Source organism: Acomys minous (assembly GCF_964271855.1).
Source record: "Acomys minous genome assembly, chromosome: 1".
In the NCBI taxonomy this organism is placed as follows: domain Eukaryota; kingdom Metazoa; phylum Chordata; class Mammalia; order Rodentia; family Muridae; genus Acomys; species Acomys minous.
In genome coordinates, this window is record NC_140483.1 from 58034267 (window position 1) to 58045920 (window position 11654).

The 11654-nt window shown below is 46.7% G+C and overlaps 1 long non-coding RNA gene across 1 annotated transcript; it reads right to left on the reverse strand.

Annotated features, from left to right (window-relative positions):
* Nucleotides 1-203: 203 nt before the first annotated feature.
* Nucleotides 204-4794, reverse strand: LOC311599255. The gene is made up of 3 exons (XR_014779832.1): nucleotides 4668-4794; nucleotides 1423-1484; nucleotides 204-1183 (listed from the first exon to the last, which is right to left on the reverse strand). It is a non-coding gene; the product is annotated as an uncharacterized lncRNA (long non-coding RNA).
* Nucleotides 4795-11654: the final 6860 nt, after the last annotated feature.

Genomic DNA, 11654 nt, shown 5'->3' on the forward strand with positions numbered 1-11654 from the left:
ATTGGGTAAAACAAACTTGTTTAGGGGACAATAGTCTTCAGCATTTCAGGAAGTATCTGTCCTTGAGCAAGGGTCTTACAGCTTAGAGACGTTTTTGTTGTACGAATCTCTCAGGCACAGTGATTAAAGCGTAAAGCATAAGTCTGGCTCTCACAGTCCCCATGTTGAGTTGTATCCTGAGTCAAATCCTTGACTCTGTAATGGGTACATGTTTATATTGGGATCTAATAACCAGCCTAGTGGTAGGAATTATCTAGTTAACACATTAATGATGCAGGAGCCAACAGTAATGAACAGAAACAGAAGGGTCAAAGGCCCTGCGATGGTTGACATCAGAATTATAACCCAGAAGGAGCCTGGAAATGAGAATGAGGACATTTATTTCATTTATTATTTATATCATTTATTTATCTCAGGTCCCCTTTTTGGCAATACTTTTTTTTTAAAGTACAACCAGATTATTTCTAACGGGTTCTGAGTGGTTTGTATAGACATAACATGTTCCCCCTTAGAGCCACATACCATCTTCTTGTTCTGCACAAAGCAGGTTGAGTGCCCTGTCCCATTGTGTAGAACTATATCAGCTAATAAATCTACCTGTTGACAGGTCTGGGTCTACTTGATTTTTCACAGCTATGACAATAGGCTCTCTAGGTAGTCATTTTGTCTCCTGTGCCAGGGAGTTTTCTTTTGACCTAATTATTCCAGCCTGTTAAATATGTGGCAACATACTCTCTTAAAAACTTCTTGCTGATCTTAGGACATAGTTGTCAGGATCCAGGAAGACAAGAATGCTAGCCAAAAAGCTGAGAGGGGATCCGGGGTCGGGGGCATTCCTCTGGGGCAAGCATCTGGCCAGCTGACCCAGCTGAAGAGACAAGGAGAAATCAAATAGGCAGGAGTGGGGGCTGGAGAGATGGCTCAGTGATTAAGAGCGCCACCTGCTCTTCCAAAGGTCCTGAGTTCAATACCCAGCAACCACATGGTGGCTCATAACCATCTATAATGTGATATGGCACCCTCTTCTGGCTTGATGGAGTACATGCAAGCAGAGCACTGTATACATAATAATAAAAAATAAATAACTCTTTAAAAAAAATTGGCAGGACTAGATCACATCAGTTTCCTGTAACTCCAGAGCTCACAGCTGTTTGTAGTCCCCAGCTGATCCTTCTCCATTAGCCTAAAGCAAAAAGCCCAGGGTTAGACATCATAAAGAGCTGTGCAAAGGAGAGAAAGGCAGGCTTGGAATTCCACTCTCTTTCCTCGAACCTGGAGATCTATAAGGCCAAGAGAGACATCAGCCTTTCAGAAGTGTCTATGGCTGAGGGATGAACCAGTCAGGCCAGGTAAGCCAAGAAACGGGGCTGGGGAGCAGGTATTTGGGGTGGGAGATTTAGAGGAGTAAAAATAATACATTACCTGCTGACGATGGGACGGAACAGCCACAGGTTTCTCAGGACTGTGTTGGCAGGGAAGGAGAACTGAAGAAGAGGAGACAAGGTTAGCAGGAGGAACGGGGTCAGCACCACAGGGCAGCTGCTGCTGAGGCCTGAGCCTCTACTTCAGGCCTACCTCAGGGCTCTCAGCGATCACCCCAATGGATTGAGGCAGCTTCCACTTGGATGAGGGTATCTGCCAGGGGCCACACTGTCAGGGCAGGGAGCAAGCCCGAGATGAAGGAGGGATGCCCTTCTCCCCTCCCTTGTGCAGCCCGGAGTGACTCCAAGACCCCAGGAGGGGAGTTAGCCTGAAATGACCACCAGTCTGGTTCTAAGAAGGCCCAGGTGGGAAGGCCACAGCCAAGGTGACTCCCTGCCTAGTGCCACACTGCATGGGTGGGGCATAGCGCTCCTGGGACCACTTCTGAGATGACCCTAGACACCCAGAGACCCCAGGCACTGGTAAGAGGGAAAGTAAGTGGTGGAGAAATGGAAGAGAAAGAGAAAGAGAAGGATGTGGGCACAGTGAAGAGAGAGAGAACCGAGTAGTGAGGAACAAACACCCTGATGTGATGTCACCTGGGATCATGGTGAAGTCCTAGTCTGTGTTGCCACCGAGGGCCGTGTCTGGGTCTGGGTCCCTGAAGCAGCCAAGGTCTGTTGCCTCCAAAGGCCAAGCAGACACCCCCAGTTTGGGATTGTCCCCATACCCCCTCCCCATGTTGATGTCTGAGGGCTGTGAAAAACTGGTGCCACTCCTCACCTGGGCATTTGTGGGACAGCTGGCCCTGAGGACAGGAGAGCAGGAGAGCTGACTCCAGCTTTAGTGCTTGGGGAGTGCCTCCTTCCCCCACCTATCACTTGGGAAGCATAGTAGAGCTGGTCCTGCTTGGAGGAGTTGGGGATGAGCTGGCCCCAAAAGTATGAGCATAGGAAAGCTGGCTTTGTCATTTGTCTGCCATGCGGTGATGTGGGTGAGGAAGAGGGGCCCCCTCCCACCTCCTTGCCACCTGCAAGCCTGAGGGCAGGATCATGGGAGAGCTGGCCCCTCAACTTGTTGTCTGCCGTGCAGTGGCACAGATGAGGGAGAGATGTCCTCCTCCCCTCCCTTGTCCCTCAACACCTATGACAGGCCAGGAGTACTGGCCCTGGGGTCATGAGAGTAGGAGAACTGGATGGGTTAGCTGGTGCAGGTGGAGAGAGAGTTCACTCCAGTGGTGTGGGGAGCGCTGGTGGCCTAAGCAACTCAGATACTTCTCAGGGCCAGATCCAGGGCTTTGCGTTGGCCCAACCCAACATCTACCTCATCAATGAACCGCTGAAGCCCATGAGGCTGTCCTACAGATCCGAAGCGGCAGGATCTCCATGACAAAGGGCAACAACAGGGTAACCAAGAGGAGTCCCAGTGAGGACCCAGTCCTGACAGTGTAGCAGAAGCCGGAGACCTCCAACCAGACCAACGCAACAAACATTGGCAAGTAAAGAAGTGTGGACAAAAGGGTACACTGTGGGACACACTGTGACACACTACAGCTTCCACAGAGAGGTTTCTTTTTTTCCTTTTTTTGGTGGGGGACAGTCACGAGGGGACGGAGAAATGAGTGGGATTGGGACACATGATGTGAAATTCACAAAGAGCCAATAAAAAGTCAAAACAAAACAAAACAAAAACCAAGGGGAAAAAAAAAACAAACCAAAAAGCAAGTAGCTTTTGAATTGAAGTTCTTTTAGTATCAAAATAAAACATTTTAATCATGAATACAGTCCATATGGATATTGGCAACTTTACTCTCCTGGTCCTTACATAGCACACCATTACAGAATATCACAGTTTCTCGGATGATCCAGTTTATCAAAATAGCTAAAGCTTAACAAGGTTAGTGAAGACAAGGAGGTTAGACATTCATTCTTAAATCAGCCTCTGTTATCCTGACTAGACCTAAGGTAAGGAGAGAGGCTTCGCCGGACAGCTCAGGCCACTGTCTTGTTGTATCAAAGTACAGCGATTCCCCAGTTTCCGGTGTTTTGGTGTTTGGTGCTCATAGCTGTGGCCCTAATTTTTAACCTTTTATTTATTTACTTTTAAAGATTACATAGCAATAAAAAGACATTATAATAAAGTATCTTATAAATTTAAAATGCCCCATAGCCTTATTTAAATATTTTTTTAAAGCTGTATCTTTTTTAAAAATCCAGTTAAAATTTTTTTAAATTTCTGTAAAACTACAAAATTTTCTTTTAATGAAGAGGGCAGGCATACTGGTGCACACCTTTAATCCTAGCTCTAGGGAGGCAGAGGCAGGCTGATCTCTGTGGAGACCAGCCTGGTCTACAATGAGAGTTCCAGGACAGCCAGGGCTATTACACAGAGAAACCCTGTCTCAAAAAGTAAACACACAAACAAAAAGGAAAAGAAAGAAAAAGTTAACTTTTTTCATAAATTTTACAGATTAAAAAAAAACCATATCCAATAAACTTACAAATATTTAGATATAGAAAGTTCAAATAATAGTCTTGTTTTGTTTTTTGTGACAAGGTTTCTCTGTATAATAGCCCTGACTGTCCTGGAACTCTCTTTGTAGACCAGGCTGGCATCAAACTCCCAGTGATCTCCCTGCCTATAACTCCGGAGTGCTGAAATTAAAGGTGTGCGCCACCACACCCGGCCAGTTTTATAGTCTTAGGCAATTAAATCAAACCAATAATCATTTTAGCTGTTCTGTTCTGCTCTCCCTGTCCTAGCCCCTGACCAGGACATAGATCCCAAAAGCATGCCTGGATCTGAAAAATGGAGAGCCATAAACCCAACTCCAGAGATAGCTTTGTAGAAAAACATAAAACAATTTAATATTACCCACACCCAAATGACATTTGAATCCCTATTACATTGGATCCCGTGTCCAGAAAGCTTAGAAATACATTCTGAGCCTGGGCAATCAAAGCAGCCATGGTAGCAGTGGTGGCAACAGAAAGAGCAAAACAAAACGAAAAACAAGCCGCCTTCCCCCCCTCCACCCCCGCCCCGTCAAGAAATTAAAAAAAAAAAAAAAAAGCTCACATTTTAAAGAGTAACAGTCAGAAACAAAACATGTGGTAGCCCCGGTACATTCAATTGAGTTTGACCGAATTCTACCTGGGCTCCATGTTTGCAACAAAGTTTACAGGAGCGTGGGAAAACACAGACCCATCCATACACACAAAATGGACAGACAGAACTTTCCCTACCTCCTTCAGTGTTGTGTTCCACGTGGGGCCTGCCTCGGCAGCTGCTGCTGTTGTATCCAATGCCCAGGGGGATATAGTGCCCTGTTTGAGTCGTAGCCGGAAGGGAAGGCGGAGGAGTCTACTGATCCTGCTGAGCCGCTGTAGTAATCAGTTACAGGGCATGGTGCTGAAGTTGGAGCTCCGGTGGCCTAGCAGTGCTGAAGGGGGCCACCCACAGCCGGAGCCACTCCAGGGTTTCTGCATAAGATACTCCCCCAGCCCGCGCCCCAGTCCCCCCTACCCCGAAACTGCGCTTTTCTTCAAAGCTGCCCACCGAAAGCTTCGAGCCGGGTCCCAGGCATTGCATTCTGTGCCTGCCACACACAGACCCTGTCACATACTGTCACCAAACTCCATGCCCCGACAGCTCTGCCATTTCTGGAGTGACCTCTCCAAGAGCAGTGCGGGTCTTGGGGATAGAATCCTTAACTGGAGGAAGGTGTTTCTAGAACGCAAGCCAGAGAGGGCTGGCTACCCAGCTTATCAGTCTTCTGGTTCATCCAGTTGTCCCAAGTCAGAACACATAAAAACAGCTACAGATACAAGGCACAGAGCCAAAATGACAACAGAAAACACTTGACGATAACATCAATAACTGGTATGATTCAGAGGTTTACCAGTCTGGCCAAGAAAACTTAACATATAGATTATTTCAGTTGTCTCCTTGTACAACCCTTGGATTGCCTGAAGTCCCACACTAGGCCTTTCTAAACTCTAGACCTGGCTCCCAGTGTTGGGAGTGGGGGTGGGGTGGGGGATCATCCTCAGCTGTGTTGTGCAGCAGCCTAGGCATTGTACCCCGTTTATGGGCGTCCAGGTGCCAGGCCTCTCCGAATTTCTGTGCTTCAAGTGTCACCAGGGCGTGGGACACCCATGTGCCAGTCTGCTCCAAGTTTCTCCTGGTGTCACCAGGGCATCCTCAGGGCTCCAAAGCAGGTCAGAAGGAAAAACAAAACAAAACAACAACAAAACAAAACAAAACAAACAAACAAACAAAACAAAAAACCCCCAAACCAACTGGTGGCTCTGGCTGAACTCCTAATAAACCAAAAGTAACCACTGGGCCATGAAATGTCTCCCTTTGCCCCCGGAACTGGGTGCATAGTCCTCTTCAGAGCCTCTCCATTCCCAGATTGGGATTCCCAAGAACCAGAATCCAGAAACCAGGCAGAAAAATGTCACAGAAAGCTAAAAAGGGCTTCTATGGCTTACCAAAAGGAGGCTTCCACTAAAAAAAAAAAAAAAAAAAAAAAAAGCCTGCTATCTCCTTTTTTAAGCATGGCCATTCATTGAAGGAGTCTTAAAGACTGAAGAGATGCCCTGGAGCTTTGGCTTAACATCCCAACATGCACACCCCTGGGCAGCTTGGCCCTTGGAAGGTCCCTGAACAGAAGATGCAGCTTCAGTGGACCTCTGTCTCACTGGGGAGTTCCAAATGTTAAACCTGAAAATCGTGAAAGGCCAGTTCTGCAATTTTTGAGTCACATTTGAAGCAGGCTTTAATTAAATATTGGCTAGGATGATGGACTCTGGCCAGGACCGTTTTGGGGTTCCCAGAAAATGGTGGTGAGTCATATTTTGCAGGGGCTTGTAAAGGCAAACTCATAAAGCCACTGTATGTCCCATCAGGTCCAATCAGGAGCAAGCATGCATGCTGACGTACTTCCTGCCTATGAACCGCCCACCTACATGTGATCAAGCTCATCTGGTACTGTTGAGTCAAATACACTTGTTTAGGGGAGTGAAAAAAATAAACAATTGCCTCTAGCATTTCAGGAAGTATCTGTCTTTGAGCAAGGGTTTTAAAGGCTAGAGGCATTTTTGTTTCATGTATCGCTTAGGCCAGTAATTAAAACTTAAAATACGCCAGGCGTGGTGCTGCACACCTTTAATCCCAGCACTTGGGAGGCAGAGGCAGGTGGATCTCTGAGTTTGAGGCCAGCCTGGTCTACAAAGCGAGTCCAGAACAGCCAGGGCTGTTACACAGAGAAACCCTGTTTGAAAAAACAAACAAACAAAAAAACCCCAACAAGAACAAAAAACAAACAAACAACAACAAAAAACCAAAACAAAAAAACATAAACCAAAACAAAAGGCAAAAAACAAAACCAAAACTAAAACTAAACCAAACAACAAACAAACAAACAAACAAACAAACAAAAAACAAGACAAAACAGAACAAAAAACTCTGGCTATCACAGTGCTTCTGTACACTGTTGACTTGGCGTCCTCCAGGTAAATATTCAAGAGTGGTATAGCAGGGCTGTGTAGTAATCTATTTCTAGTTGTTTCTTTGTTTGTTTGCTTATTATCAAGGCAGACAGGGTCCCAGCACTGAGAAGGGAAGTAGACACAAGGCACAAGGTCCCACCCTAACCATGAACCTATTTGTGCCTGATCCCTGCTTGATGCCCGCAAAAGTCAGAAAAGGCCATTTTCTCCCCCTTGAAACTGGAGTTACGGATGGTATGAGCCACCGTGTGGGTGTTTCGAATTGAACCCTAGTCCTCTAGAAGAGCAGCCAGTGCTCTCAGCCACCAGCTTATCCCTCCAGCCCCTGTTTCTAGTTTTTGAAAAACCTCTATAGAGAGGAGACTGGAACAGTTTACATTCTCAGCAACAGTGTATAAGGGCTCCCTTATGCCCACATGAGCCACCACTGTTGCTGATTGTTTTCTTTTCTTCCCAAGACAGGATGGTACTATGTAGCTTTTGTCCCAGAACCCACTAGAGATGACTATCCAGACATAGTTGAAAGTCTTTATTCCATCCAGCTGGGACTACACTCAGGTATTCAGGTCCTAAGTGTATCACCGACTTTGCAGAGCACAGGGTTTTTGAAGGGAGAAACCAAGTTCTAGCATCTCAGCAGCTGCAGGAGTGTGTGGGTGGTGGGGGTGGGAGCTACACGTGAGCAAGCAGTATAACAGAAGCTGACGTAAGCAGTTAACTGAAGGGAGAAGCTCTGCACAAGCAGGCAGTTTTACAGAAGCTAATGTAAGTTGGTTGGGACACCTTGACCTGGGACTCCTAGAATAGAGTTGGGTAATTTTCCATTGAATTCTCCATCAAGGAGATCAAATTCTAGTTAAACCTGAAACGGCCTCACCAAGAATACAAGATAGAGGACCATCTACACTGTCTTGACCTGTCACACCTGTACAAGCAGAGTCTGGAGTGGATGTAAGCATGTTTTTGTTTTGATCCCGAGTGTGTGGGGTGTGAAACAGACATGAGTGAGGGTGTGCGGTGTCTTTCTGCTGGAAACAGACTTGTGAGAGAACAGGTGATGCTTGTCCGCTAGAAGAGGAGTCACCTCTTGCGGGGTCATGGTCTTCGCTTTTGCCGTCTGGTTTTGACGTCACTTCTTATTGTTTGGCTGTTCATCACTCTGCCTTGAGATGCTCCTAGAGAGAACTGCCCCAGAGAATGCTTAGAGGTTTCGGCTGCTGCTCTGGGTTCCGACTGCTGCAGTTGCAGTCACCTTCGCTGAAGGCTGGTTTGCTGTTTAACCGGTCTGCTGAAATTCTGACTAAGAAGAGTGGAATCGCTCCAAGGAAGTGAGTCTAAAAAGTAATTAACCTCTTTCTCCTTCTGTCTAGGGTAGGTGGGTTCGAAGGGAGGCATAAGCATTAAAGAACCCCAAATAAAGTGTTTGAAAAAGTTCAAAACCTACAAGAGTCTTATTCAGAAAGTCTTTATGTGCCCATATCTTTCTGGTTTTCTTTCTTTCTTTCTTTCTTCCTTCCTTCCTTCCTTCCTTCCTTTCTTCCTTGTTTTCTTTCTTCCTTCCTTTCTTTTTTTCTCCTCTTCTTCCTTCTTATTCATTTTGCTTTTCTGTGTAGCCTTGACTGTCCTGGAACTCACTCTATAGACCAGGCTGGCCTTGGACTCACAGAGATCTGCCTGCCTCTGCCTCCTGAGTGCTGGAATCAAAGGTGTGCGCCACCACCGCCAGGCTATGTCCACATCTTGAAGTATTTCCCGTCTTTTCTCTCTACAAGAGTCTTAGGTCTTACATTAAGGTCTCTGATATATTTGGAGTTGATCTTTGTGCAGGCTGAGAGAGGAGCATCTATTTTGTGTCTTCTGCATGTAGATATCCAATTTCCCCAGAACTCTTTGTTAAAGAGATTTTCTTTTCTCCAATGTTTTTCTTTCTTTCTTTCTTTCTTTCTTTCTTTCTTTCTTTCTTTCTTTCTTTCTTTCTTTCTTATTTAATGTCATTGTCAAAAGTCAGATGGCTGTGGCTGTATGGGTTTGCACCTGGATGTCTGTTCTGCCCTGTTGATCTTCATGTGTCTTTTTGTGCCAGTGTATGCTCTCTTTGTTATTATTATTATATAATGCGACTTGAAATCAAGTATGGTGGTAGCTCTAGAATTATTCACTTTGCTCATCTCAAGTCTTTTATGATTCCAAATGAAATTCAAGACTTTCCCTTCAATTTTCATGAAAAAAAAAATGGCATTAGAATTTTGGTGCAGACTGCAGTGAGTCTCTAGGATGCTTTTGGTAAGATACCTGTTTGTCACTTAGGCTCTGCTTCCCTGACTGTTGAAGTGGGGTTGGCCTTCAGTCATGACCAGTGAGTCCTGAGAGGGGAGGCAAGGCAGGGCTGGCCAGGAGCAGAAGCGACCTCAGGCAGCTGTGAGTGCCACAAGGGCAGACTCCTGGGAGACAGGCTTCAGACGAGACAGCTCTTTCAATGGTGGGAACAAAGGCTACTTTAAACCTTTAGGGCTGGGTAAGGGCTTTCAGGGTGGGTGGACATCACTGGGTAGGGCCAGGGCACTGGGCATGTCTCATTTGCACAAGGAGGAATTCCAGGTACTGCTGAATGTGACCTTATATGGGGAGAGGAAGGTTAAGTTGATTACTGGGCTACTTAACCTCTTCCGGTGGGCAAAGGTGGGGGTACTGGGACATGCAAGCCCAGGGTATGCGGGTGGGGGGTGGGGGATGGGTGGGTGGAGGGGGTGGTGGGGGGAGTGAGCATATTCCTGCTGGTTTCTAAGGTTTGGACACACCTTGACTCTACTTTTGCTCCAGGCTGGCTTCTCTCGATCCCATGGCTCCCCCTTTTCCGTTTTATAAAAAGGACGTATCATCACAGTCATCACAGTCTCTAGGTTGGGAATGGTTTGGTATTAAACCAGAGCCTGATTGGTAGTGACTCTGGCAATGCTGCTTACTTGCCGGTTTAGAAATTAGGTGAAACAGGGGGCCAGGAGGAGGAAGGTCCCAATGGTCAGTACAGGGCCAAGGAGGGGGGAGAAGAAACCAAGCTACTAGAGAGCTTGAGTACCAGGGTGTGGAGATACCGGGGCATACCGGGCTCAGAGATCTCACTGGATGTTCATAAGTACCTGTGTGCTTTGTTCTCCTATCTCAGACTCATTAGCATAGACATAGCATTTCTCCCACAGTACAACACAAGCCCTGCCCTGCTCAGCTGTTGTTACCAGGTGGAGAGCTCTCCTGGTTTGTAAAGCAGCCGCTGTCCAGGAAGGTTGGTTGTCTGCCACCAGAGGGACTCCAGGCTGTCTGAGGTGAAGGCCATGGCCTGGTCAAGGAAGTCCTCAGCCAGGTGCTGTGTGTGTGCCAGGTGTTGCCACGCGAGGTGTTATGTCTGTGCCAGGTGTGGCCACACCAGCTGCCCCTGTTGCTCCTGCCGATGTGACTAGGCTGAATCTGACAAGCAAGAGGATGAAGATCTCTTTGTTTTTCTGGTCCCCTCTTAGCTGCCAGGAGATTTCTTCAGACTTGTATAGTAATTAGACCCGTGAAGTAATCATTACAGGGTGCGGAAACCTTGGAGGAGGAGGTAGCACAGGGACTAATGTTATTTCAGCAGAGAAGAGCGCGTGCACATGTGTGTGTGTGATGGGGGCAGTGTTAGCATACTGGCTTGGTGACAATGACGCAGGATGGGACCTAGAAGAGGACCCCATGAGCCAAAGGGGGATGGACAGATTAAAAAGAGGAATTTAAAAAAAAAAAAAGAGGAATATTTTGTAATGTTTGTAAGGGCCCATGGGGTTCAAGAAGGCTGGTTTTTTTTGGGGGGGGCCAGTTTTTAAAAATTTAAATTCTCCAAAATTTCACTTCAAGAAGGAAGAAACAAGGCACAACCATAATCTGGACAAGGCAAAACCAAACTCCAACAGCGCAAACAACTCAATGCTCAAAATCTGGGATTCACCCACAATCCTCCGGGCTTCCCCAAGGGGCTTGGGTGATTCACCCACAATCCTCTGGGCTTCCCCAAGGAGCTTAGACAACTTCTCTGGCTCTTCTGTTAGGTGGTGGCAGTGGCACATACAACCTGTCTCCTAGGCTCCAGCAGGGCTCCATTTCATTGTGGCCGTTGTTCCTGGTGGCCATCCTATGACACTGGCATCTCTAAAACTGTTGAGGTCCGCATTGCAACTGGGCTGGATTTTCACCAATAGCCTTTCCTGTGCTCTCTTTAGGATCTCCAGCCCTGCCACACAGGGCCAAGCCTCAGGTGCTCTCCAGGACCCCTTTATGCCATTAAAACCAATACCACCTGGGTGACCCCTCCATTACAAAGTTTGGCTGCCAACGTGAGGTCTGCTCTTGTGTATGAACACATGGAGGCGCAGCTTCAACACCTTATTAAGCAAACACTGTTTTAAAACCCTATCTTTTGTAAAGCTTGTTTCTACGGCTTCCCCCCCCCCCAGAACAAGAATTATCATACAAAAAGAAATCTATCCTAATCCAAAATGTCTAGGAGACCTGTTGTTGCCTTATTGGTTGGTTTTGGTGGTGAACTCACGTGGCACTTATCCTCAAGATGGCTGCCAGCCATGTGTTTCCCACTATCCTGATGGGGCTCATCAGCTAAGATGGAAGAAGCCATATGTTGCTTACATCCCAAGATGGTGTCAGGCCACAGATTATGAACGTATAGATTTTTAA